The sequence below is a fragment of the Agelaius phoeniceus genome, chromosome 5 (genome assembly GCF_051311805.1).
Source record: "Agelaius phoeniceus isolate bAgePho1 chromosome 5, bAgePho1.hap1, whole genome shotgun sequence".
NCBI lineage: Eukaryota > Metazoa > Chordata > Aves > Passeriformes > Icteridae > Agelaius > Agelaius phoeniceus.
In genome coordinates this window covers 62,723,612-62,749,758 of record NC_135269.1, presented here as the reverse complement: position 1 = coordinate 62,749,758, position 26,147 = coordinate 62,723,612, and the positions used below count along the sequence as shown (strand labels likewise).

General features: G+C 38.0%; 1 protein-coding gene across 1 annotated transcript in view; it reads right to left on the bottom strand.

Moving 5' to 3' along the window:
• CD36 (CD36 molecule (CD36 blood group)) overlaps positions 1–26,147 on the bottom strand; it is a 130,270-nt gene that overhangs the window by 35,005 nt on the left and 69,118 nt on the right. Inside the window, exons 2-3 of the mRNA XM_077179147.1 lie at positions 17,567–17,725; positions 876–1,020 (exon numbers count right to left, since the gene is read on the bottom strand). The gene's annotated coding sequence lies outside the window, so the exon portion shown is untranslated. The remainder of the gene's footprint in view (positions 1–875; positions 1,021–17,566; positions 17,726–26,147) is intronic.

Genomic DNA, 26,147 nt, shown 5'->3' with positions numbered 1-26,147 from the left:
AAATGCTGTTGTTCTACCTTTGATCCTCTTGGAGTCCTGTTGATTGCTTCCTGTGTGCCTTTCACAGCTGCAGCCTCCAGCTTGTTGCCAGACTTCTGCCTTCCTTCCTACATGTGCTTCCTTTTACCCCTGTTTTCTTCTCTGAAAATCTCCTCCCACCTCCAGCTCCATGTCTCTCACCTTCCACCCTATCATCTCAGCAGTCACTCCTCCACCAAGCATCTCCCTTACTTTGTCTCCTCCCTCCTTGGATTATCCCCTAGGTTTTTTTCCAGGTCTTCCAGAATTTACTGCTTTCCATAAATTCTGTCCTTGTTCCTTGTCATTAACATTTATATTTCCCCTATCTCCCTTGATACTTTTTTCTTTCTTCTATTTCTCTTCTTCCTCTGTATGAAGTTCAGGTATATAACCTTCTCACACTATCAGTTCATCAAAAAGCTTGTTGCAAATGAAAACCATATTTATCAGTGCTCTTTGGTACACAGAAAAATCTTACCTGAAAAGGCTAATTATAAATAATAATTTAAGTTTGGTGACTTAACACTGTATTGTTGTTTGTGTTCCTTCCTAAAGCCTCAGAAGAGCAAAGCCCACAGTATTTCTATCCATTATCTATTTTCTGCCCAACTGCCATTCAACACTCTTTTTGAAGTCCTCCCACTTCCAAGAAAATGAATACTGAGCAGCTTCAGCCATACAGGAAGAAAAAGAGAAAAGAAAAAGAGATGAGATGAGATGAGATGAGATGAGATGAGATGAGATGAGATGAGAAAAGAAAAGAAAAGAAAAGAAAAGAAAAGAAAAGAAAAGAAAAGAAAAGAAAAGAAAAAAGAAAAGAAAAGAAGAAAAGAGAAAAATTTTCCCCCTCTTACCTGCACCAGAACTGTAAGAGGATCTGAGATGAGGCTGGGAAAAGCTCAGAGTTTTCTGAATACAGTGCCAGGCAGGTTCAGTGGCAAAGCAGGCATACTGGGCTACCAAAACCAGTGCTGTGCCCTTCCTTCCAACCTACAACAGCTAGAAAGGAAATGGGATGTATCATTCATCTCTTGCTTATGATTTGAGAAGTCAGAGCACTCGTTAGTGTTTAGCATTAAAAAAAAAATCCTTAAAATTACATAGGATAAAGATGACAGAATTGTAAACATGTCGTCACAACATGAAACACCCCAGGCATGTTTGCGGCAAAGCATACGCCCTCTGTATAATTATACTCAGGCTTCTCTGTTTTAGGCAAAAAGTAACAATAGTCACTTATCAGATTCTCAAAATGGTATTGGAGAGGATTCAGCAGGACACTCCCAAGACTTTCTGGGTAGTAGCAGCCATAGGATTGCAGACACATAAATGCTTGGTCCCTCCAGCTTCTGGAAACTATTTCATCCATGCTGCACTCTGCTCTATTAGTGTTTTTCTAGTTAGTTTTTCACCAGTCTATCTCTCACAATTCATTTTCTCACTCTGCAATTCTAGCTCACAGTTCTCCTCCTTTCCCCAAATCTCACTACCAGGCTGTCTACCCACCTCTTCTCAGAGGATAAATCTTTTCCATATCAGAACAGTATCTCTAAAAGTCTTGTGTGCTCATTTCAGCATGAACATTCATGCAGTGAGGAAGTTTTTTTTCTGCTGTACTTCTGCATGTGAGATTATTTTAACAGCAGTTACACATTCTAGGTTTTACTGAACATTGTATTTTCTGAAGTCTGTGTGCCCAAGGGAGCCTTCTGGTATCTTTTTCAAGCACCATGGACACCTATCAGATGATACCTGTAAGGACATCTGTGATGCCTCTGACTACAGTTTAATGTGCCCTGGGTTCTAATGCACACATGCCTAAATAATGTGTGCACATTCCAGTAACATGTATGAAACTTCTTAAAAAAGATAGAAACAACTGCAGTGGGGATGGTTTTTCACAGCTTTCCAACAGCATTCATGGCATCATTGGCATCTTCCAACCATTTGTCTTATGAAAAACCTACTAAAAGACACTTAGACCCAGCAGATCCTGGTATTTTGATTTGTCATCTGCATGTAAAAGAAAGAATTTTTTTGTCTTGGCATGACAGGCATATGTTGACTCATGAGCTGGTGAGGCTTGCGAGAAGATATTTTCTTGAATAGTAAACGTGAGGGCATATTTTCCTGTGGATAATTTACTTTCCTTTGACCTGGTAAAATGTGGAGGCCCTCCTCTGTGAGGTCAATAATATTCCATTTTTGACCAACTAAGTATATTACACATGCTTTCATGTTCTCATGAACGTACATGCTGGTGCCTTGTTTCAATTTCAGATTCTACCTGAAGCTTAGTGGCGAGCTGAGCTGTTTTTTGCCTCTTGCAACCTTGCCTATTGCCATTTTCCACCATGAAAGCACCCTGCAAAATACTACCTTTTTCCTTGGAAAATTCCATGTGTGCCTCACTGAAATGGATGTGGCTGGGAAGACTTGTGGCTACCTTTGAAATTGTGCTGTGATTCTTTGCAGAGCCATACTTTTCATACCATCCAGGTTCCTCACCGGAAGAGCACGGCAGGAACACAGACCTGATTCTTTGGCATGCTGCCACGCTTGGTGTACTGACTAAAGTGAGGTGCTTTCTGAAGTGCTACAGATCTTTTTGATGTGGCTACTGCATTTCTATGTAATCTTCCCTGTCTTAGGATCAAATTCATCCATGAACAGACTCCCACTTTTACAACTATCCCTCCCCTAAATACCACTTCCATACTTCATGTTTAATTTGCATTGTATACCACGTGTGTATCGAGTGAATCCAAAGCTTTTGAAGGAATTTCATGATTTCAGAAATACCTCCTACTCAAACTCACGAGGCCTTAGAAGGGAGCAGAAACAAAATTATTGTTTAAGCTTTGTCTGACTTGTTCTAATCCTCATTTTGTAATTCCGACTTATGTGATTAGGGGATTTATTTCTCTGAAAAGAGTTTAGTCCCGAGAAAGTGACTGTAGTTAGGGAGATTTGATACAATGACTAGAATTTAAACAGCCTATAAGCATTTCCCCTGGGTTTTACTCAGGGTGAATTTCATTCACAGTTCAAAGAGCTCATATGACCCTTTATTAAATCATCACAGCATAAATTGTCATTTTCTGCCTAATTCATTAAGTTTTTAGTCTCGTTTATTTTTATGTTCTTCATTCCACCATGTTGCAATTAGTAAAAATTAATTGAATACACAATTGATTAAAAATTAGTACTTTTCAAACATTCTGTACTTCCAATGCATGAAACCTAAGCCTCATGGAGTGCAGCACAGAGTGCAGATGGAATTCCAATCAGTGGCTTGTGTCAAGTGGTTTTAGAGACACATAATGGACCGATCACACAAATTAAACATTTATGAGTCAAAATCAATTAGTGACTAAGATATAAATTAGTTCACTATTAAGGTTTAGCAAGGAGCATGCTAACCTAGACAGACCATGCAATGATGAGTGATATTAATGAGGAAACATTACACTAACAAATATTTGACATTTATATTGGTCATAACATATCTCTAATAAAATGAAAAAATGAGATATATTTGGTATGTCGCACTCCTTTCCAGAAACTACCACAACATTATGCCATATGTTACATGAGTAATTGATACTTCAGGTAAAACAGTGGGATAGCAAGATTATTTTTCTAAGGTAAAAATCAAAATAGTTCATTAAAAGTTCGGTGGGTCAGTCTCTGACGTGACAAATAGATTTTTATAGAGTTTATCAAGTTTGGAGCCCTTGCAAGTAGTGTTCTACCTGCTTAATGTCAACAGAGAGACTAACAAAGTACTGAATAAAAATGTAAAAATAAATTTATGCAGTTACACCTTTTATACACATTCCAAAGTTAAAAATTAGTTTGAGCTTAGAAACTCCCAAATGGGGTACTTCCTTGCTTAAAGACAGCCTGTCCCTGCCAGATTTACTTGGGTAATTAAATGAGTGTTCACCGTCCGTGCAGAGCCTGGGGGAAGCTGGTGCCAAGTCGAGGTGGTGAGACTGGAAACTCCTGTGGCACAGAGCAAATGTCAGAGGAGGATTTTGAACTCATCCTGTTGCCTACCCTGCTGCCTACACACCTGGAATTAGTGACAGCTGCTCTCCCTTTCTCTGAGTCTGGACCTACTCAGAGCCATTCAGGTGTAGAAGCCGGACCAAGTGTCAGGTCACAGGAATCCTCAAGTATTTACATTATTGAAGAAGTGAAGTTACATAAATCTAAGGCAGTGGAAGAGCAGAGCCTCCATGGTTTTGTTTTTTTTTTTAATTTTCGGAGATAAAGCCTGTTTATTTCCATGCATTATTTTAGTCTCAGCATGTGTGAAAGCAGTGCTTCTGCTCAATTTCTGAAAACCAAACACTGCAATATCTTAATGTACATAAATCCTAAAATTGTTATTCTCAGAAGTCACAAATTGTACTGGATGCCTTGAAATTTATATTACTGATTTACGAAGATTGCTTTTGTCCTTTGAAAAATCAGATACTTTGCAACTGAAATTTCCACGTTCCTCAAAACAAAGAAATTAGATTTGCCAAAAAACTTTTAAAATAAGAAATTGCTGGTTATTTAAATAATGAGAGTGTTTTGTTTGTTTATACAGTGTTCACACAGTGAAAAATAAAGTTGTTTTAGATTATTTTACTCTTGCCAAGTAGCAATTGCTGTAGTCATTTAAAAAATCAAAACAAACAAAAACCCAAACCCCTTTGATCTAGATTGCTCAGGTGGATAGTTCTCTGCTATCTCTTAAAACATAAGTAAGAAAACTTTCTGTCTGGTTTTTAGCCACATAACTCAGATTTTTTTTCCACCAGAATCAGCCGGATTGCTCCCAGAGAACATTCACAGAGCCTAGCTCCTCTCCTACTGCAAAGTTTCTTAAGATTTGTTTTTCATGTCAGGAGACTTTAATTAGCTTTCATTTCTTTGGCCTCTCAATTGTATTTTTCAGACAAAAATGCTATGTCTGCAGAACACCTTCTGATGAAAATGTAAGACTGAACATGCCTTATGTCTGTTGAACAAGCATTGTCTTCCAGTTTAGCCCAAGTTTTCTTCAGCTTTTTTCTTAAAAATCAGGCCCTGTCTATCATCAGAGGATACTATTAACATTAATACCTTAATTCATGAATTTACTTTTTAAAACTCTTAAGCTTTTATATAAAGGCTGTCAGCCTCATCAGTCTTGTTGTTACACTTCTGAAATAAAGGATCCTTTGTTAAGGTGCTTGAATGCCTGGACTGCTCTTGCTTCCTTAAGGCAGTGCTCCCCTGTGAATTAAGCAGTGGTAAGAATTTGATCTATTTCTGTCTTGAATGAACATTCCTTTTTTTCAGCATTTTCTTACTTAAACAGATAATTGAACTTTGTTTTCTATGCCATGTGCAGTCTTTTTAATTAATAGGTGAAATGACCTAAGTAAAAACTTGTGTTCAAAATCAACTGATACTTGTATTATTATCAAGATCAGAATGCAGAATATGGTGTGAAGACTGAAAATGTATCTTGTGCTCAAGGATCTCCTGAGCAGCAGTAACAAAAACTGATTGCTTTTAAGTTAGGAAGATACTGAGCAAAATGTCACAAGGATTCTTCTTGCACTTTGTGAGGACTTGGAATCACACGTGCACTTTGGGTCTCTAATGGCTCTGGCAGCAATTGTGGGAAGAATAGCAGCTATGCCAGAAAGAAAGAGCGCAAGAGCAAGAAACATATTGGGACTGAGACAGAACTTGACATTGCACAAGTCATTTTTAGATGAGTGCCAAGAATGACTACTCAGAGGCCAGTAGCCCAAAGATACTTGGCTTCTCTTTTCAGTTTTAATTGTTCTGTTCCAGACACGTATAAACAATACTTAATTGTAGGAAAGCTGGGAGGCAATTTCTATATCCAAGGAGTAGGTAAAAGGGTACAGGAAACTCTGATGTCAATAATGGAGAACAAGACTTAAGAAGTACTATCTGAACAGCCTCAAGGGACTTGACAGCAAATTGACTAACAGCTCTCAAGCATGAGTGTGCTGTGGAGTGAAAGTAGGAGAAAAGTAAAGGTTCAAAAGAGATGCTTAAAATAACTAAGAAAAAAAAAGCTAGAAAAGTGTGGTAGGTTGACTCTAGCTGGATGTTGTGCCCACCAAGTTGCTCTATCACTCCCCTCCTCAACTGGAGAGAGGAAGAAAATGCATTGAGAAGCTCATGCTTTGAGATAAGGACAGGGAAAGATCATTCACCAGTTACTGTCACAGGCAAAATAGATTCATCTTAGGGAAATTAATTTGCTTTATTGCCAATTAGGCAGAGTAGGATAATGAGAAACAATTAACACAGCTTCCTACACACACTTCTGAGTTCTTCTGAACTCCGCTTCACTCCAAACTCTTCTACCTCCTCCTCCTCCTCAGTAGCGCAGGGGAATGGAATGGGATCAGTTCATCACATGCTGTCTCTCCACCTCCTTCCTCTGCAAGAGAAGGGCTCCTCACACCCTTGCCCTGCTCCAGCACAGGATCCCTCCCATGGCAGACAGTCCTCCATGAGCTTCTCCGGCTTGAAGAAGGAAATCCTGCCTCACCATGGTCTTCATCACAGACTGCAGGCAAATCTCTTCTCCAACATTTGGAGGACCTCCTCACCCTTCTTCTGCACTGACCTTGGTGTCTGCAGAGTTACTGTCACATATTCTCACTGCTGTCCCTCCCATCTGCTACACTGATAAGATACCACCATCTCTGATGGGCTTGGCTTTGGCCAGGTGACAGTGACAGGTCCCTCTTGGAGCTGCAGGTGCCTGTGCCAGACATGGGCACAACTTCTGCCAGCTTTTCAGAGAACCTACACTTCAGCCTTCACCCCCTAGCTACCAAAACCTTGCCATGTAATCCCAATATAGGAAGGAAAAAAAAAAAGTATTGTGGACTCATGAAATAATAAAACATCAGGAATACTTCAGCTCTGACTCTTACAAAATCAGCATTACCCAACAGGCTCATCATTTCCCTGTTAAGCTTATAATTGGGATGGTTTGACTCTAAATTGTAGAATCAAGCTTTAGCAAGAGCACCTCGGATTTCATTTCCGAGGAAAGGTTTCTCACTAGTAGATCTATAGAAAAAAACTGGAGAAAAAACCTTGCAGTGAATCCAGTCTCCTAATTCTAACAAGGTTAATTTATTATTCCCAAGGGCTGTGGTGGGCTTATGTGTGTTGAAATTTTCCAATTTTTGCCAAAATATGTCATCATTTCATGAAAATTCTAATGGCTGCATTTTAAATACTGGAATACATCATTACTACAAAATTCTTGAGCGCAAATAACATTTTTAAAAGATATTTTCTCTTTCCTTAATTCTGGCACATTGATAATAATTTAAGAACTATATTCAGAAAGGAACTCAATCTTTACAGCTTTTTTGTAAGGAAATAAAAAAAAGGAAATTACAAGAGTCAGTGCTGTCTCAGGAGTTTTCAAATAAGGGATATATTTTTACTTAAAATACATTATTACAGACTTCCAAGAAGTGCCTGGAGAGGCAGATTTCCTCCTTTGGTTTTGTTAATGATCTGTTACATTTCAGTGGAGGGTTCTGTGTTTCAACTCTTTTTTTGAAACTCAGAATACATTTGGATACCACTTCTGAATGTCCTCGAAAATGAATTCCTTTTCCTACAGTTTCTAAACACACAAATGCAGGAAATTGCTATAAGAAATGTTCTATAAACAGCATTGTTGTAATGGATTAACATTTCTGATTCTTTTAACCCTGCACTGATTTTCAGTCAATAATCTAACAGAAAAAGTAAGGAAAAATTCTGGAATATGCAGCTGTACCAGTAGCATCTAAGGAACCAGTTATTCTTTTAAAATAATCTGAATAAAATAGTAAGTGAATTAAGTGAAAAAACTGCCATTGCTTACAAGGAAAATGTCCTGTAGTGATTCCCCAGTGTCTCAGGGTATCTCTGCACAGAAAAGAATGTGAACAAAACAAGGAAGACTACATTTAATCATGAATCTGACAGGCCTGACCTTGTATGCCTCGTTAGGATGAGGTCAAGTCCAAGAGACGATTTCTCAATTGCTTTGTTTCATGCATTGCTATTTTGGTGTCTCATCATCCATCTAGCAATTACAATTTCTGTCACTTACAATGCAGCCTAAATCAGTAATTACTTCATACCACATAGGTGCTTTAATACTAGCCTATTTAAAAAGAATAATTCAATAGTAACAGAAGGCTTGATGGAAAAACAAATCTATAAATGCACCAGTTGCAGTTGAGTAGTATAGTGTAGTATCTTAGCCCTTCTAATAGCAATAAAACTGCTTTCAACAAGTATTTAATTATACTTTATTGAGAAAGAGCATAGATGTATTACCACAAGGCAGTTCATAATAATTTTTCTGACAATGCAATGGATTGCAGGCTCTTGAAAAGGTGAGGTTGCATTCATGTGTGATTAATAGATTCATGTAGGTTTTCATTGTAAATCCTGTATTTTTTTGCTAAGGAACAAGGCAATCAACAGGATTTTGAGGTTAAAATTTGCCATATCATGAGAGTTTCGAAGAGCATCTGTTTTCATGACCATCACTTTTTTCAGGCTTCCTATTGTGTTTGTTTAATTAAAATAAAGCTTATCTGAATTGCTTAATGGTATTAAATATCTTACTCTGCTCCAAGGTTACCACATTGGTAATTTTCCCTCTTATCCCAAGTCATGCCTTCATTTAAACAGAAAAGTTGGGTGGAACTGACTGACTGATGACAGCAGAGCCTGACCTCCCTTCCTTGCCTCCCACTTGAGCACACCTGCTTTCAGAGATTGATTTCCTGGTAGCTGCTGTGAAGAAACCACTGGAGTAAGTGAGGCTGAGCTGATGGGAATGAAAGCTGACTTAATAAGATTGCTTTACTATTCTGTGTACTTTATTAATGTTTGGAGAAAGCCGAAGCTCAGCTACATGACCCATGGTTGAAGAGTCTGTTCTGTGTTCAGATGTTATTGGTAAAGAGAAGCAGAGGTGTTTTTTTTTTTTACTTCAGCAAGAACTTTGGGCAATTGCTGAAATTAAGTTTTTTATCCGGGGTGTTTAAATTGAAATTTCTATGCTAAATTATACAAAACAAAATCCAAGCCCTTTCTATATAGATCAAAACTACTAAAATAAATGCAATCATCTTTTGAGAAGTATATGTCTTTCTGTGTAGGAAATTATCTTATTTTTTAGCTGAGATAGAAGTTTCAATCTACAATAGTAAGTCCAACACCTGGTGCAGCCGGTTGGGATTTTTCCAATTCAGTCAGCATACCAAATGAATACATTGCACACATCCTCACTTTATTTGCATAAATAATCAATTGTAAGGCAAAGTCCTGAAATCCTCTCTGGCGCCAGGAATTTATCTGAGAGAGGATACAATAAAAAGTGTTCAAAGTCTGTCCAAATTGAAACATAGCCTGCAAAAACATAATCACAAATGATTAAATGAAAAATTCCTTATCAGAGGCAGGACACATAGATGTCATCCTATAGTATTCCATGTAATTGTGAAGAGCTTTTAGCTTATTCTGCTTTACATGGAGTGTTAAAAATTCAGTGCAGAAAAGACCTTTTTATTATAGCTCTGGTCTTAGAAATAAATCAAAACAGTAGAGGATTAATCCATTGCTTAGAATTCAGTCCAAATTATTCAGGTAGAGGATTAAGATAATATTGTCCTACTTTAAAAAGTGAGAAAAAATTATATAGTAGTTTTATCAAGAACTGAAAGCAAATCATAGCATTAGAGCTGCAGTTAGAATCATTGAACAGATCTCTTCTAGCTGGTGCTGTCTGCTGGGTTCCCTGGTGGAGATGAGTAACAATCAAGGAAATTGCATGAGCAGCACTGACAATCTAGGACATATTTCATCAATAATTAAGTGCTGCTGGCTGCAGGTGGAAGGGAGGTAAAAAAGAGAGAGATATGTGGAGGAGAGGCCTAGCTACAAAGCAAGATATAACAAATTCAATGGGAAACTACTGTACTTCAACACTATTAGAGTAATATGCACACACAAGCATGGATCTGTAAAGAACCTTCACTAAACAAAAAACAAAAGAATCCTCAGTTTTACACACAAGCTCAATGGTTTTTCAGTGAAAGAAGATGGTTGCTATGAGCAGAGATTTGGGAGGGAAGAGCTCCCCCCCAAAAAAATGAGAGGGAAGGAAGTTCACAGCAATGTGAAAGTGGAAAAGGATTGATAAAATGGTAAAAATAGTCAGTAATCTGTCAGTAACCACATCATCTTCTGCCAAGGTAAAGTTCTTCACAGCTATTCTTAAAACCTTGGATTCTTGTCTTCAACCCAATTTGAGTTGGATGTATGATGGTTAAGTCCAGTCTTCCTCTCTGCTGTTCCTCTACGTGGTGTTTTCAACAGCAAAGGAGTGAAATGAGACTGGATGGGAGAGAATCTGAGCCCTGCTCTCCAGCCCCTAGCTCTGCATTCCTAACAACAGACTCCTGCACAAAATGAAAGTACTTTTGCCCAGGGTGCATCACCCATCACCTGTGCTTAGGTTCATCCTATCCACTAAATTGTATATGCCAGCATAATGAATCCCACTCCTACAGCCTGTTCTGGAGCCTGGAAACATCAACATTTTTTTTATAATCTGGTCCTATGTGAGAATATGAGGAACTGCTTCTCAGACTATTTATGTTTCTTAATTTCTCACCTAAAATTTAAGTAGCTGAAGTAGAGAAGAAATGTATTTCCATTGTTAAATAGTTTGAATTTTTTAGAAGTATGACCATGTTTTTGAATATCCAGTCTTCCAGGTCCACATGCAAGCATTAATTCCATAGTCTGAAATCAGTCTTAGCACACAGAAAATGTCTTTGTTAATTTGAAGCTGGGAGGTGATATGAACTCTGTCTGACATAACTAAAGGAAATAGGTAAATCTTGGGGAAAAAATAAAAAATGCCTCCCTTTTGTCAAGGAAAGTCATGCCTCAGAGTTTTCTTTGAAGAAGCAAGCAAGAGTGGGGATGGGAAACCTGCACGTCAGTTACTTCAATTTGAACAAATTGTTTAAATCAGCCATCCACCAAATAATGCTGAAGAAACTAAAGTGGAAAAGCACAAGAAGGAAAATCCTTAAATAACAAAGAACTATACAAAAGATGGGCAACAGACCTCAAGTAGAAGTAAAAAGTAATCAGGAGGTTTTTTTTGTTTGTTTGATGTCATTCTTTAATTTTTACATCCTTATGAAAATTAGTCATTTCATGTAATACCAAGAAATCTGACTAATTCTGGCCCCTGAAATTAAACTGAACAAAATGAGCTTTCTGTTCCTCAGTTATGTTCCTCTTCTGGCTATTTTGAGTGAAATGGCATGGTTCTGGGGAACAGGTTCTAGGGGTAGACAGGAAACAGTAAATTGCAAAGATGACCTTTAGAAATGCTTTGTCCCTTCTGCTCACTTGTTCCACTGCAGACAAGTTGTTTCTTCTGCAGGTTTTTTGGGGTTTTTTTTGCTATTTCAACTCATTTCACTTTGGGCAGTCTGAAGAGTAGGTTGACTAGCCAAAATTGTGAGATACAAATATTTGGCAGGATAGGTCTTGTAGGCAGATGTTCTTATTGCTGCTAGCTGTTTGGCACTCTGATGTTGTGTAGGTGTACACCTTTTCATGCATGTAGTGAATAAGGAATCTCTATCCCCAGAGGTTGCTTCAGAGATATTCAAACTGAGTGAATTAATTAAAGGAGCCACAAAGAGTTTCTTCATGAACACAGTTGAATGAAAGTTGAGTATCCTCCTTGTTTGAATATCTATTTGAATTTGAATTACAAAACAAGCCACAGGAGTATCTTAACAATGGAATAATTTTTTCACTTTTACGGTTTTGTTTTTGGTTTTTTTTTAAGGGACACACAATTATAATTAGTCAACAATCTTGAAGCTCTGAGAGTGTGGCTTTCTTGATGAATTTTACATTTTATTTCCTATTTAGACTTTCTAAGAGGGGGAAGAGAAAAATCATACAAAAAGAGTGAAGTATTCAGAAAATATTCTGGAAGCATTCCAACAACCATTAAGATTTATAAACTATTCCCAGTAATTTATTTTCCAATCTATTGTTCTATTTTCTACTATTATTTTACCCTTTAAGAGTTAAAATATCTTTAATTTAAAATAGATCCCTCTTCTATGCATCAATAGTTCTATTCCTGTACCCAACTAGTAGTTTTCTCTCTTACTAATAACCATTCATATTGCCTTTTCTATCAGCCCTGAGATTTCAGATTTCTTTCTACAAAGAAATCTGTGTTTCCCCAAGGTAATTCTTATTTTCTGCTCTGTAGCATGTTTTTCTAATATTTTCCATATCCTCTTTTGCATTGCAGTACTTGTCTGCTTGTCCTCTTTGTCTCCTTGCTCGTATTTTGTTACTTGTTTACACTGACCTCAGCAAATCACTGAGTTCCCACAGTCATGCTTCCCTTAGTTTTAACTCCCCTCCCCAAAAAGAAAAAGATTGCAGGATTTCTGACCAAGATAACTGACTGGGATATCAAGCCTTGGCATGAAGAGTGCAGATAATACAGAACTGACATTAAAAATGCACTGTGGTGACAGGATCACCAGAAGCTCTTTTAGACCCTGGTTGTGTAAAAATCCTCTGGACCTTTCCCAGTAGAACATCTCCCACTTGTCATCCTCTTGCCTTTGTGCTGCCTGTTGCCCAATGCTCTTATTCTTAATCTGATCCCAGAAGTGTCAAATAAGCATCAGAAGGATCAAGGAGGGGAAGAAGCACTAAAGGAGGGACTGACAGCGTGAGGTACATAAGAAGGTACAAAATTGGCTCAGTTTTAGGAGAGGCTTCCCTAAGCTCCAGATTTCCACCGATTTCTCAATTGTCACTTTCAAGTTACCTAACTCCATACCTTCATAACTCCCCTAAGTGTTGCAAGACTTTGAAATAATTTTGAACATCTCACATAGTTCCTAGTGTGAACTATGTGTTCTTCATACAAAGCACACACTAGGGAACAGCTGCAAAACTTGCCAGAGAGGAAAAGCAAGGTAAGGGTCTATATGTTAGATACATTCCTCATTCATCTCAGGATGTTAAGCTATGAACTCTCAGCTAAGGAGATGGATTCCTCCATGGGCAGTTCCTCCTAAGTGGAATTGTTGGACAGATCACCTCCATTTCAATATTTGGAGGTGTTAATTTCCCCACCTGCCTCTGAATGACAGATCTTTTGCCATAATGCTGCTCAGGAGACACTGAAAGGATCAAGGTGTTGATGGTTTTTTCCTACCTGATCCATCAAGCATGGCTGCACCTTTAATCTCAGCAGCTTTCAGTATGTTCACTGGCAACCTGTGTGTCTATTTAGAGAAGCTGGGGTAACCTGGGCTGCCATGAGTGTGAGCACTGACTGTCCATCTGTAGCACTTCACAGTTCCTTGACCACTTTGCACCACTCCAACCAACTCTAGCAATCGATATAGGAGAATCAGTGCTGCTCACCCTCAACATTCCTCACTTGGTTATTGTATCTTTTCATTTTGCAGCATCAACAGAGTCCCAGAATTAGGTGGATGGCATATTTTAGGATGCTTGTAATGTCTAAATACTGGTTAAAGGTACCTAAAGTATCTCTAGCTCAGCTAAATTTATCCCCTTCTTCGCTCTTTGAAGAAAGTCAGGAGAAACAACTCAGATCTTCAGAAATTAGTCCTCTTCTGCTTTCTATATAGTCCAGTGGGAAGCTGAACTGGCTATCCTCCTAATCTCACTAAATCTACTAAAAAACTGGATTTGTTCCCCAAATCCTCTTGGGTGTAATTTTCTAGCTAGCACTGAGGATAAATGGATATGTAGGTATAACACACAGAGTGACTGGAACCAGAGCAAAGAGTGAGTGCTGTGTGTGTAGGTAAGGATGAGATATTGTAACTGCTGGCAGTGAGGCCAGGGCTCTTACTCTGTGCCTTCACAAACGGTAAAAGCCTCATCATAATATTCCTTTTTAGAGTCTTCCATTTCATTTACTTCAATGCTAAAACCATCTCTTTCCCTTCACAGAGCTGGAACACAAGATTTTTTCTCTTAAAGCATGTGTGACCTAAACAGTTCTTACAACATATAATAATAATAGTTAAAAACAAAAGAAAAGAAAAAGCAGTGTAATCCCAGTAATTAAAAATAAGTACTTACTATGATTATTCCTTAAGAAAAAACCCTTAAGTGTTCCTAGTTTGCACAAATGTTGGTTGCACCATGTTTGCACAAAATATTCTTTAATTAGCACAATGCTCCCTAATCCAGAATTGCTGGGTGTGGACCAAATATTCCAGGCTGCATGTTCTGGACCTTCACCACCTTCAAAGCATTGCCTTGGCAAATGGTGCAGAATCTGCAATCCTGATTCAGCTCTTTGGAGGACTGTGGTGAAAATCTCCACTGTTTTCCTGAGGGTTTTTGGTTTTGTTTTAATTTCTGAGATTTTTCCTTTGCATGTTTTATAAACCGCGCCAATGCCTACAGCTAAAGACAAATGGCAGCCTGAAAGATGGTCCTTTTTGAAGCAATTTTGGAAGTCTTGGAAGAACACATTAATCACCCGTGTCACAATTTCCAAAGAGGTGGCATCCCTAAGACCTCTTGTATGGAATGACTTTTCTATAAAGTTTCTTGAATTTGGTCATTCAGACAGTTTTAAAACAGAAAATTGCATAAATCAAGGACCAATATTTAACCACTGTGGCTGAAAATCTTCTACCTCCAGAAACAGTGCCAAAGATTCTAATTTGTCTTCACTTTTGAGAGTCAAAAGTATTTTTGCATAAAATTGACTGATAATTATAAACAAAACCATCATATTTTTAGGAGAGTCAGAAAATTTCACTGGCTTGACATAGACACTATCTAAATTGTTCTGTTTCATAGTTAGTTATCTGTTGTTTTCCATATACATAAACTATAATATATTTGATCCCCCAAAAGACTTCAAGTCATAACCAATATAAATTATTTTGCTCTGCCTGCTTTAAAATATACTTTGAGTGTTTATGGATCATCCCAGAGTTTCTGTTAGGTTAAAGAGATAAAACACTTAAATCCTGTGCACTGCTGACATGACTGTTTCACCTGTGCGATTAGCAAATATGGGACTTAAGTTCCAAAGCTAAAAAATAATAATTCCAATATTGAGAGTACAACAAGCATACAGCATGGCTTAAGCTACATTCAAATCCTGTTTTCAGGACACATGGACTTCCTCCTAAGTCACCGCAACAGCCTGTGACTTTCCAAATTTGATTTACAGTATCACAAAGACTTGGAGCACAGAAGAGAAGTTGTACCAACTACATCAAGGGGATCCTCAGGAGACAGATTTGAGGTTGATCTTTAGAAGCACGTATAAGGAAAACTGGTTCAGTTAAACAGTCTCTAGTGTAAATGAACAAAGAACTATTTGCAAGAGGAAGTATCCGAAAAGACACAAAAATAGCTTGTTCATTATGAGTAGGAGTCATGACAGGAAAGCCACAAGTGCAGAGTCACATGAAAAATCTACTTACATACACAGTCAAGGAAATCCTTCACCCAGAGATCATAAATTAGATCTCTTGGCTTAACCACTAAAAGAATATAAGCTCAAACCAAGCAAAAATTTCTTTTAGGGATCAAGGTATACCTACGATGGCTTCCAGTCAGATGGGCCATGGCAGAAAGTACCCAAATGGCTACAGTGGTAGTGAATAGTTGTATATCACATTTCTAGAACCAAAGAACAAACCCTGGTACTTGTGCATGACAGCTAATTAAACCAAAGAAAATCTTCTCACTTCAGGAGTACTTTAAGTGTTAGCAGAAGCAGAAATCTTGTTCTACAGTGCAGTCCTGACAGCAGAGAAGGTCAAACTTTTCTAAACCCCTAAATTCACATTTGTAGATCACATTGCAGTCAGCATCTTCTCATGAGGAACTTGTTGTCTGTATATTATTAGACTCACTCAAAGTTCATTTGATGGAAGAACCACCCTAAATAGGATAATATTTTTTGACTTTGCATAATTCTACAGCTTTGTGCATTGCACAGTTCTACAGCTATCTGTACTCAAAGAGCAAGACTGTGGCCCACAGAGAAAGACTTGAATGCATCTTTCCAATTCTTTATCTATTTTTCTCAAAAGTTATAGTCAAATTATGAAGTCAGCCCCACTATGTTTACTGAACTTGTCCAACTAAATTGGTTTCTATTGATATGAGTACCAAATGGTTAAGATATCTGTAGTCAGCCAAAATTTGTTTCTGGACCTTAGACAAGGAATTTATTCTAAAAGCTTCATATTTTTAATTAAAAAAAAAATATACATCTTCCCTCAATCACAGTGATGTTCTAAGGATTAATTTCTTAAAAGCTCCTGTAACCTGCGAGATCTTCAGAAAAGGCATGCTTAATTAATTAATTACTGTTATCATCACATATTGTCCTGAAGGCTCAGTGGAGAATTTGTGTTTTTCAAAACAGCCAGTTTCTTTGAAGGGAAGAAAATAAGAATGTTAACTTCTAATTATAGAGTCTGAGGGCTGATAGATGTAAAGAGGCCACAGCACAACGGATTGGTCTAAGCAGCGAGTGATAATACACATTACATAATTGTGTGTTACAAGCATTTAGATGGTGATGGCCACGCATTTTTTAATTAAGTGGTGAGACAATTTACGTCAGATGGTCGGCTTGGACACCATTCCTGCCTGATGAGAGGGTCCCTTCAGCAGATGTACAGCTTACTGACCGCTGCAAGTCAGAACTGAAAAATGAGCACCTGAGAAGGAAAGGGTTTCTGCACAGGAAGAAGAACCTTGAGCTGTCTCTTTTGTAACAGAAGATCTCCTAGAAAAGCAGTTCAGCACTACAAAGGACTTAAACATTCCTTTCTTCTTTTGCTATGTTATTTTAAGCATTCCTCCTCAAACACCAGGTTGTTGATCTCAGCCCTTGATCTGTTCCTTCTTCTTGATCATTACAACCAAGCCCCTTTATATTCCTTGATTAGTTGCCAGCTGGATATTCTCCCTAATACAGCAGTCCTGAAGCAGTACAAACAGATGGATTAAATAGAATGGTAAAAGCATAGGAGTTGCCTAATTATTTTAAATGCATATTTATGCCAAATATCTAAACACGGCATGGAGCTGGAGGGCATAACCCTCTCCTCATGGTTAAGTTTGCAACATAATCTAAACATTAATGGGGCTTCTTTAGTGTCAAACAGAAACAATAAGGAGTTCCTAGAAATCTCCTGGAAGGAAACCTATGTTCTAAAATGTACATTTAATGGCTTCATCACTCACTGTTGATTAAAATGTAGGTTTTGTCACAGCTTGTATAAAGGGCAGCATTTTATTGCTGTGCTGGGGATCAGATCTAGAAAGAGATTTGATTCCAAAATATTCCACCCAGGGAAAAAAAACCCAAACAAAACAAGCAAACAAACAAACAAAAGAACCATACCTGTATATGTTGTAGATGGTTGTCTGAAGGATCCTTTTCACAAGGCCAAACTCCTGCTCATGGTGCCATGGTTAATCTCTCAGCTCAAATTTCTCAGCCCAAGTATGCCGGAATTCAGGATTCAACCGACTCAACAATAATTAGTCAGGTGAAATACAGCTGCATAATGGAGGCAAAGTTTGATTTAGTAAAAATGAGAGTCCCCAAGAGTCTTAAAACTCTTATCTAAAAGAGCATTTATAGGAAAAAAAAAATACCCCCAAACCTGAAGTGAAATTAGTAAGAATATATAAAAAGCAGTTGCTTTGCATAATGACTCACTACTTCATTTCTTCCACACAAGCTTTAGGCATGTGAAATTGTCTTAGGTTTGAGCAGGAAGAAGTTGCCACTGTGAATTTGCAGTACCTTCTCACTAGTGTTGGAGCCTTACATTTGCAGGTACAAGTGCAAGTGTGTTATTGGGTCACATTATAAAGTGCATAAAACAGTGGCAAGCTGAAGTCAGATACAAGTCATAGGACAATCTCAGAACACCTGAAGTGAATTCCTTTAGTGTGATATCTTTAGATGAACCAAGTAAATAGACATTCATTTGAACTTGAGCTGAATGAATATTCACTAGAGAAACTCTTTGCAGAAAATGGTATGTCCAGAGCTCTCAGATCCAACTTCCTGTTTAAACCAAGAGTTTCACCATCTGCAGCTCTTCTTAGCTATGTTTTTAAAATATCAAAGGACAGATTCTCCATAGTCTTCCAATGCTACATTATCCTGCACCCAGAAAATAAAGAAGCTTTTTCTGTTGTTCAAAACTATTAAGCCTCTGGGCCTCTTCCCCAAGATCTGCCACTATTGAGAAGATTTTGGTTTTCATTTCACAATTTCCTCTCAAGTAATTTTAGACTGCAGTTACATTTCCCCGTAGTCTCTAAAAATACATTTACCAGCCGTTTTTTGTGGTCAGAAAGTGAAAGCTAATACAATTTCATACTATCAAGGAAATTCATGCAATTTTATAGTATAAAGAGTAAGTGATTCTACAATTAAGGAATGAGATTTTCTTTATATAGACTTGTCTGGATTCTCTAACTGTTTTTTTTCAAAGAAAGCAGTGCACTGGAACTTTTTGGCCAACGGAATCTAAAGATTTCTTAGATTGTGTGCCCAAACTAACTTCCCCTCCCACTAAAAACCGCCTACGCCTGAGCATGAGGTTACGATCAGGATTTCTGCGCTCATTTTGATGCTCTTTGCCCACATTTCACTTCAGACTTGAAGCTTATGGGGCTCTCACCTTAGGATCATCTAATTCTGTCAGAATTGTGTTAGAAAGGGCATAGATCATACAGACAGACTAAAAACTTTCAGTTTGGTGTTGCCTCAAAGGAAGCTCTTGCTAGGGAGCACCCAGCATACCAGGACTGTGCAACTGTGCTACAACAGTGAGTGCTGGGGAGGCATGAAAACCAGTCAGAGCTTTGTAGAACCAGATCTCCTGTTCCTAATTCTCTCCCTTTCTCATAGGGTTTTGAGACAAGTTCCCATGTCTTACAGCATGTTTGCCACTTTGTGGGCAGTGAAATGTGGCTACACTTTTATTTCAGTTCACGTGAGTGGCACATAGCTGCTGGCTAAATTTGTCTCCATGGGTTGTCATAATCTCATCGCCCTCATTCCTTTCTGTTTCATGTATCACCTCAGCCCTCTGCTGTGAATTTGTCCTATCTTAGAGCAACTCTGCAAAAAGTGATTATCCTTCACCAGTGCCCTTGCACTGGATTGCTTCAAAACTGGTATCCAGCCAAGACCATGTCACCTCCAAATGCCACTGGATTCTCCCTTCTCTGCTAATCCAGCAGCCTCCATTTGAAGACATGTTTTAATGAAAACCAGGTATGTTTTAGTGAAGCCCAAAATATTGTTCTGTCCCCGAGCCCAGTCACATTGAATTCTGCATCTTGCAGTGTATGGGGAGTCGGGGTGGTTGTTTGGTAAATCACAGCTCAGCCTCACTGGGGTGTTCACAGCTCCAACCAGGATTTCCTAGTCCAGAGCCCAAACTGCTGGTGCCAGAACTGACAGCAAATCTCCAAATTCCCTCCCTTTGCTTTGTGACCAGTGGTCCCCCACCTTTTCAAGGCGGATAATAATAAATATATTGTGACATGAAAAAAAAGTGAGTATTGTTAAATTTTACAGAGGCACAGAGAACCTGCTGTCTGTGCCTTTCTTTTATCTCAGGTCAGAAGAAACTAACCTAGCCAGGAGAATCTAAAATAAATATTTATTAATATTTAACTAAGCCTATCAAGAATATTGGATCTGGTATCATATAAGGTGCACATCTAATAATGCCTGGTTTTATTCCATAATTCTTATTACTTTATCATATAAATGGCAAAGATAAATAGAAAATATAAAGATATATGTAAATATAAAATAAATTTTGATTATATAAAATAGAAATAAACACACTAGAACTGTATATAAATGTAAAATATATTTTTATTACATAAATATAAGATGCAACTAAATATTAAATGTAAGTAAAAATAGAAAAAAATTAGATTATACAAGTGAGACCATTTATAAAGAAAAAAGCTATTTACATTGTACTATTGAATATTTTCTGAAAATCTCATTGGTTGTGTATTTGACATGTAAGGGATGTGAATTCTGGTTTATGTTCATCAAGAACCAAAAAGAAATATAATTGTTTCTTTTTCTTGGACAATAACTACACATGTGGCAGGGAAGCCTGAGATTTTTTTTGACAGTCTACTATAAAAAAATATGTGCGCACAGCTTTTGGTCAAAATCATCTATTTAGAAATACTATAATACATTTTTCATTATTGAAGTGAATGATTAAATATATATAAAATTCAATTTTATATATATAATTCAACTATCTATATAGTAAAATTCTGGAAAATTTCATATGGCAAAGATGAGCACAAAGTGCTGCCAGAAAATGTCAGGCTGGGAGCAGGACACCAACAGGATGAGCAGCCTGGAGCTGTTGACCTACTGATAGCAAACTGGAGAGCTTTTCATTTTTTAGCATCAGCATTTTCCCAGTTTTCTGCTACAGCAGAAAATTATCAGCTCCTCTAACGGGTCCTTTAAATTATTAATCCTGCGTGCTGTTTTCTTTGCAGAGTGACACAGTTAGAGTAGGCAAAGGTTTGATTTTAGATATCTTGTTTGCCAGAGTGGAACGTGGCCAGAAAGATCCCTTTGCATAAGGAGGGCAGAGATAATTATGTTCTGTTACATACACTGAAATACTCTAAAGCAAAGTTTAAGTGAATTATTTAATATCAGATAAAGAACTCAATTTTCAGTTCCCCAAGCATGGTGAATTTCCTTTCCTTCCTTTCTGCCATTGGTGAAGGCTTTTCCCAGATCCAGAGATATGTCCATGAATTTTTCAGTGGCTGTGGTGGGTCACTGCACTAAGCACTGTTTGCAGGGAACTTTGGGGATGTAACACGAGTTTACTGCTGAGTCAGACATTTTGAAATGTGTAACACAGCAATTGCACAAGTAGCCCTTATTCTAAAATTAGTATTTTTTAAAGGAACGCTGACTGAAATTCTCAACAAAATGGAACTGTGGTTCTTATTTTCAAGAAAACATGAGAGGTGACTGCTGTGGCCTTTAAAGCAGCATGCTGTCTGTGAAGGGCTTGGTGGAAACAGGTTTTACTAAGTCTCTAGCTGTGCTTCTGGGAGTGGCACAGAACTACCAGTGACCAGCTGCATTTTGTGTAGCGCTGCTGAGAACAGCGTGTCAATATTTGTATAAACAGTTTGTCCTTGTTGTTTTACTGAGGGGAAAAAAAACCGTGCACTTTCCAACTGTGTCTAAATTTGAGCCTTCCTGCATCTTGAAGAATAATCACATTTTTGAGTTAAGTAAGCAGGAAGTGGCTTCTAATCACTGAGAGATCAGGGGAAGGACCTGTGCTCCAGTAATGTGCCTGGGGTTTGCTGAGCCATAGCTGTGGGAAATGCAGGGATACCAGGATAACTGCTCCTCTGAAGCACTACCTGTCATAGCAAGAATTAACTACAAAGAACTTAAACCCCCCTACATCCACCTATAGTGCAATAAATTTCTCAGTTTCCCTGTTGCATTTAGTTACAGAGAATGAGGTAGAAAACAGAAACAGCCGAGTGTTCTGTGACTGTGTTCATTACATATACATGAGCATGTTAAGGATAATTAAATAGCTTCTTCTACTCCTGCTGCTCCATCATGGAAGCATCCCCACTGAAATTCTTATTACTTAACAGTTAGGGGCACAGAAGGATATTCCACACTGATACAGAGCAGATTTGGAAGAAATTCCCTGGAGTGAGTAGAATAATAAAGTGTAGCAGGCTCCCATTTTTTTTTTTTTTTTTTAGAAAACCACTGATATGTTTTCCTTTTTTATCTTTTCAGACTTTGCTTTCCTGGCTTGGATTATTTTTTGTTTTCATTACAGGTCACAGGAATTCTTCTTTTCAAATTTTTCAAATTTTTCAAATTTTTTTTTTAAATAGGACTGCCTTCAAAAGTTACAATGAAATGGCAAAGCCTAAGAACAACAGCAGCCTCTTGAGAAAGCATCTAAACAACCCATACCAATAATATATCCCCTTCCCCAAGCTTTGTGTTCCCCTGGAAAAGTTCCATATTCCCCCCTTCTAAAGGGAAAAACCAAATCTTTACATGTCTTTCTGACCCATTTGGTTTGGGTCTTTAGTAGGGAAGTTGTGCAAATGACAAAAAATCAGTGAGAAGAGAGAAGCTGCTGGTTGTGCTGGACAGAAGACTCTGGACAGCAAAAGGCTGAGTCAGAGGGAGTGGAAGGAGGCATGATCACACGCATCTTGCCACATTTACAGAGGGCAGCAGCTCCACTAAGCAGCATTCTGTAAACTAGAGGGTCAACATCCCATACAGGAACCAGCAAACCAAAACTGGGAAGTCTCTTTACAGCTGGAAATGGGTTTGGGGGTTTGGTGTTTTGAAGTGGGTTTTTTGGGCTTTCTTTATTTTTTCACCAAATCATAGCATCTACATTGCTGATACAATGCAGCAGAAGAAAAATTCACAGGCACAGTAATGAAAAGTCATTCAATTTAGGTTGGTAAGTTAAAGGGGTAAAAAAGTATAACCTTACACTCTCCAATATCTGTTACTCATAAGGAAGGTTTCAAAACTTCAGTCCAGTGAGAATTAAAAGACTAAATTTAGGAATTGTTACCTGAAACATGCAAATTAAAATGTTCCCAAACAATCTGTTGAAAATATGACAGTTTCACAAGACTGTCAATAGTTACGATATCATCCAAGTTACAGAATTACTTTGAAGACAAACACAAATATACATTTTTCATTCAAAAAAGTATATTGATAAGAAATTGAATTCTCACAGAAAGTATCTACGTTTTGCAGGATCTTCTCATTATTTCACTGGTTTTCATGGTACAAATCTATGCAAATAAATCAGAAGCAAGCTGATACTGAGCATTAGCCTGTATTAGTTTAAATCCAGTTTCTATACAATTAGAACATTAAAGCTTGCTAGAAATTATACATATACATCATTTAAACAGAGTTCATTAATTTATTCTGTCACTTTTTGGTGTTTGTAGTAACATAATGCAGCAGTCCCTCAAAATAAAAACATCAGGACAACCGTGTTTTTCTAAAAGCTGTGTAGCCTCTGTCAAAAATACTTAAAGACCTAAACATGAAATTATATTGCTAGCAGAAGATGTAGCCACTGCTTAGGTGAAGCAGTAGTATGAAAAATTAAGACAAGTAGCATTTGAAATTATGACTTTCACAAAGCATCTCAGGAAGTACATAAAGATATTCATTATGTCAACTAGAAAATACTAATAAGAAGGAATAGCCAGAGATGCTGTTTAATATATTAAAAGACATTCCACCAATACATTCCTCTTTAGAGAGAAATCTCTAACAGTTGAGCATAACGGGCAAAAAAGTTTTATAAGCAGCATTCGCTGATAAAGGGAATCACCACCAAGGCAACAGATAATCATCTGTGGGAAATGGAAGTCCTTGACTTTGTTTACAACCTCCAAGAATCAAGGTCAGTATGTAAAGTGTTTTCAGCAATTATAAAGACTTTTAAGCATTTCTGAAAGTGTGGGTGGATGCCGGCCTTGCAAGAATGGCTATGGACACCAGCCATGTCCGTGACAGTGGCCATGACTACATTACTCAGACTTGCTAAAATCCACTTAAGTTTTAAAAGAGTGGGGTGGAAGTGTATCCTGACTGAAAAACAGGCAGTGGTGTTTTATTTCAGTGAGAGCAATAAACCATCAACACAAGGCTTGTCTATGAAATAGGGCCCTTCTGAGCATTCCTGGGTACCAACTTCTGCTGTCAGAGGCATGTGCCTGTGCTCAAGGGCAAACACCAATAAACTTTTTATCTTATCTCTGTTAATCCTTACACCCCTTTCTTCTAACATAAACAAATCTCAGGTACTCAGGTACTGGACCTTAAGGTCCAATAAGATAAAAAGAGTAAAAAGTAAAAAAATATGGAGAAAAAATGGAAAAAAAAATTTAAAAAAGATAATTTGCACAGCCAAGAAAGGAGAAGGTGTCTTGAAATTTTGGGAGCCAGTTGCTAAAAAGAGGTGCAGCAGGAACAAGTTCTAGGCAGTAGAACAAGTTCACAGTACAAAATGTTCCAAATGGAACAACACAATGATTTGCTGTTTTTATAGAAATACCTGATGAGTTTCCCAAAAGGAAACTCTCAACAGATTGGACTAATACCAATAAACCTTGACATAAAGAAGGCTAAATCAGCTTAAATGGAGACTTGTCTTGCCAGACATATATTGTACTTGATATAAATCAATGATAGCTTGAGAGGCTGCCCACAGCCATTTCTGTCAATGTTGTTTGAAAAACCAGATTGCCTTGTTCTTCTCTCTAACAGGCAGAGTCAGAAATCACACTTCAGCTGTACAGGATATTAACTCGCTCCTATTGATGGTTGATTTGCCCATGGGAAATGTGGGCATCTGCTTAGAAAAGCAGAGAGAGAAAAAAAAACCCCAAACATCTGTACTTCTCCCCTGCCATGGTTTCTGATAACTGCAGCTTTAGGAAGGTGTTTTGTCTCTCTCTGGTGAGTGGGCTGGTGTGTAGTGCTGGGGAGAGGGGGAAGAGCAGCTCCCTCCAGCACCAGGTGTCAGACACCATCCTTTACTTCCCTGTCTCCTGGGAGTGAGCAGCAGCAGCAAGCCCAGCTTGACACATTTTCCCACCACTTTCCTCTTCCCTCCTTGTAGGGGGAGCTGCTCAGCCCCAGCCATCCTCTCCTCCCAGGTCCTCCTTTCTTGAAGGAGCAAAATTCCGTGTTAGTTGCAAGGCTTGCTCTGTCTTTGGTGCATATATTCAAGGGGAGGTATTGCTCTGCCAGGTAGGGCTAGAATCTTGGAAGACATAAGGAGAACACATGAAGGAAAAAATGTGATTCCAGAACAAATGAAGATTAATCCTGTGGTTCCATTTCATTTCCTATGAAATGCTTTATAGAAAATACAGAAGGAAAGATGCAGCACAGCGTGAGATGAGGACAGTGTAATCTTATTTTCTCTGAAATCTCCCCTAGAGGACTGCATTACACATACTTGTCCAAGGGTAGCTTCTGACTTTTCATTTAATTTCAGGTTTCTATTAGAGGACATAAATCTTTTCTTCTTTGGGAGACTACTTCACCTTAACAAAGCTTTGTTTATAAATGTATGTATTATAGAAGATTTTTTTGTATATCTGTTTCAGTACTTTTCCAAATTAGTGAAAACGCTTGGCTTGGGGATTTCTCTAGTTCCTTCCCAGTCTGCATACAGAATTTGCTTTCCCATCTCTTTCTATCTTTTTATGAACTGTGTGATTTTACTTTAACAGTATTTTTATTTTAGAGCTTCAGTCACATATGTTATAAAGTCCAGTAAAATTCTGATTTCAGCTTTAAAAAATACCAACAAACAGCTTTTTGGGTTTTGCTTCAAATCTCACATCTAAGGCAAAAAACCCTAAGAGGCAAAATGGGGAAGGAAAAAAAGGATTTGTAGAAGAAAGGGAGAGAGACAAACTTGATCAGTTTAGGAATGGGGACAATAATGGTGGGCTGTGGCTTGAGGTGTGGTTGTATATTCACGTCATATTTTTCAAACATAAACCCTGGAAGTCCTTAAGAGGACCTGAATGGTGTATCCTGAATTTAGCCACCTTTGTCCTCATCATTGTCCCTGACTGGGAGGGTCCCACACTGGGGACATCTGAACAAACCATTAGGGAGGATGTGGAGAAGCAGAGTGATGATAGAATCCCAAATTCTGCTGCTGCTGCTGCTGCATTGGAGCTCTCTAGTGGGATACATGCTGCAGAGCTGGCTTCCCCTGTTTTGGCTGCTTAACAAACCACACCAAAATATTGGACTTGGTTGTTATTCTTAGGTCCTGTAAAGTGGTGTACATAAAAAAAAGAAGTTAAGACATTTCCTAGCATTCTTATTTCAATACCTAGTA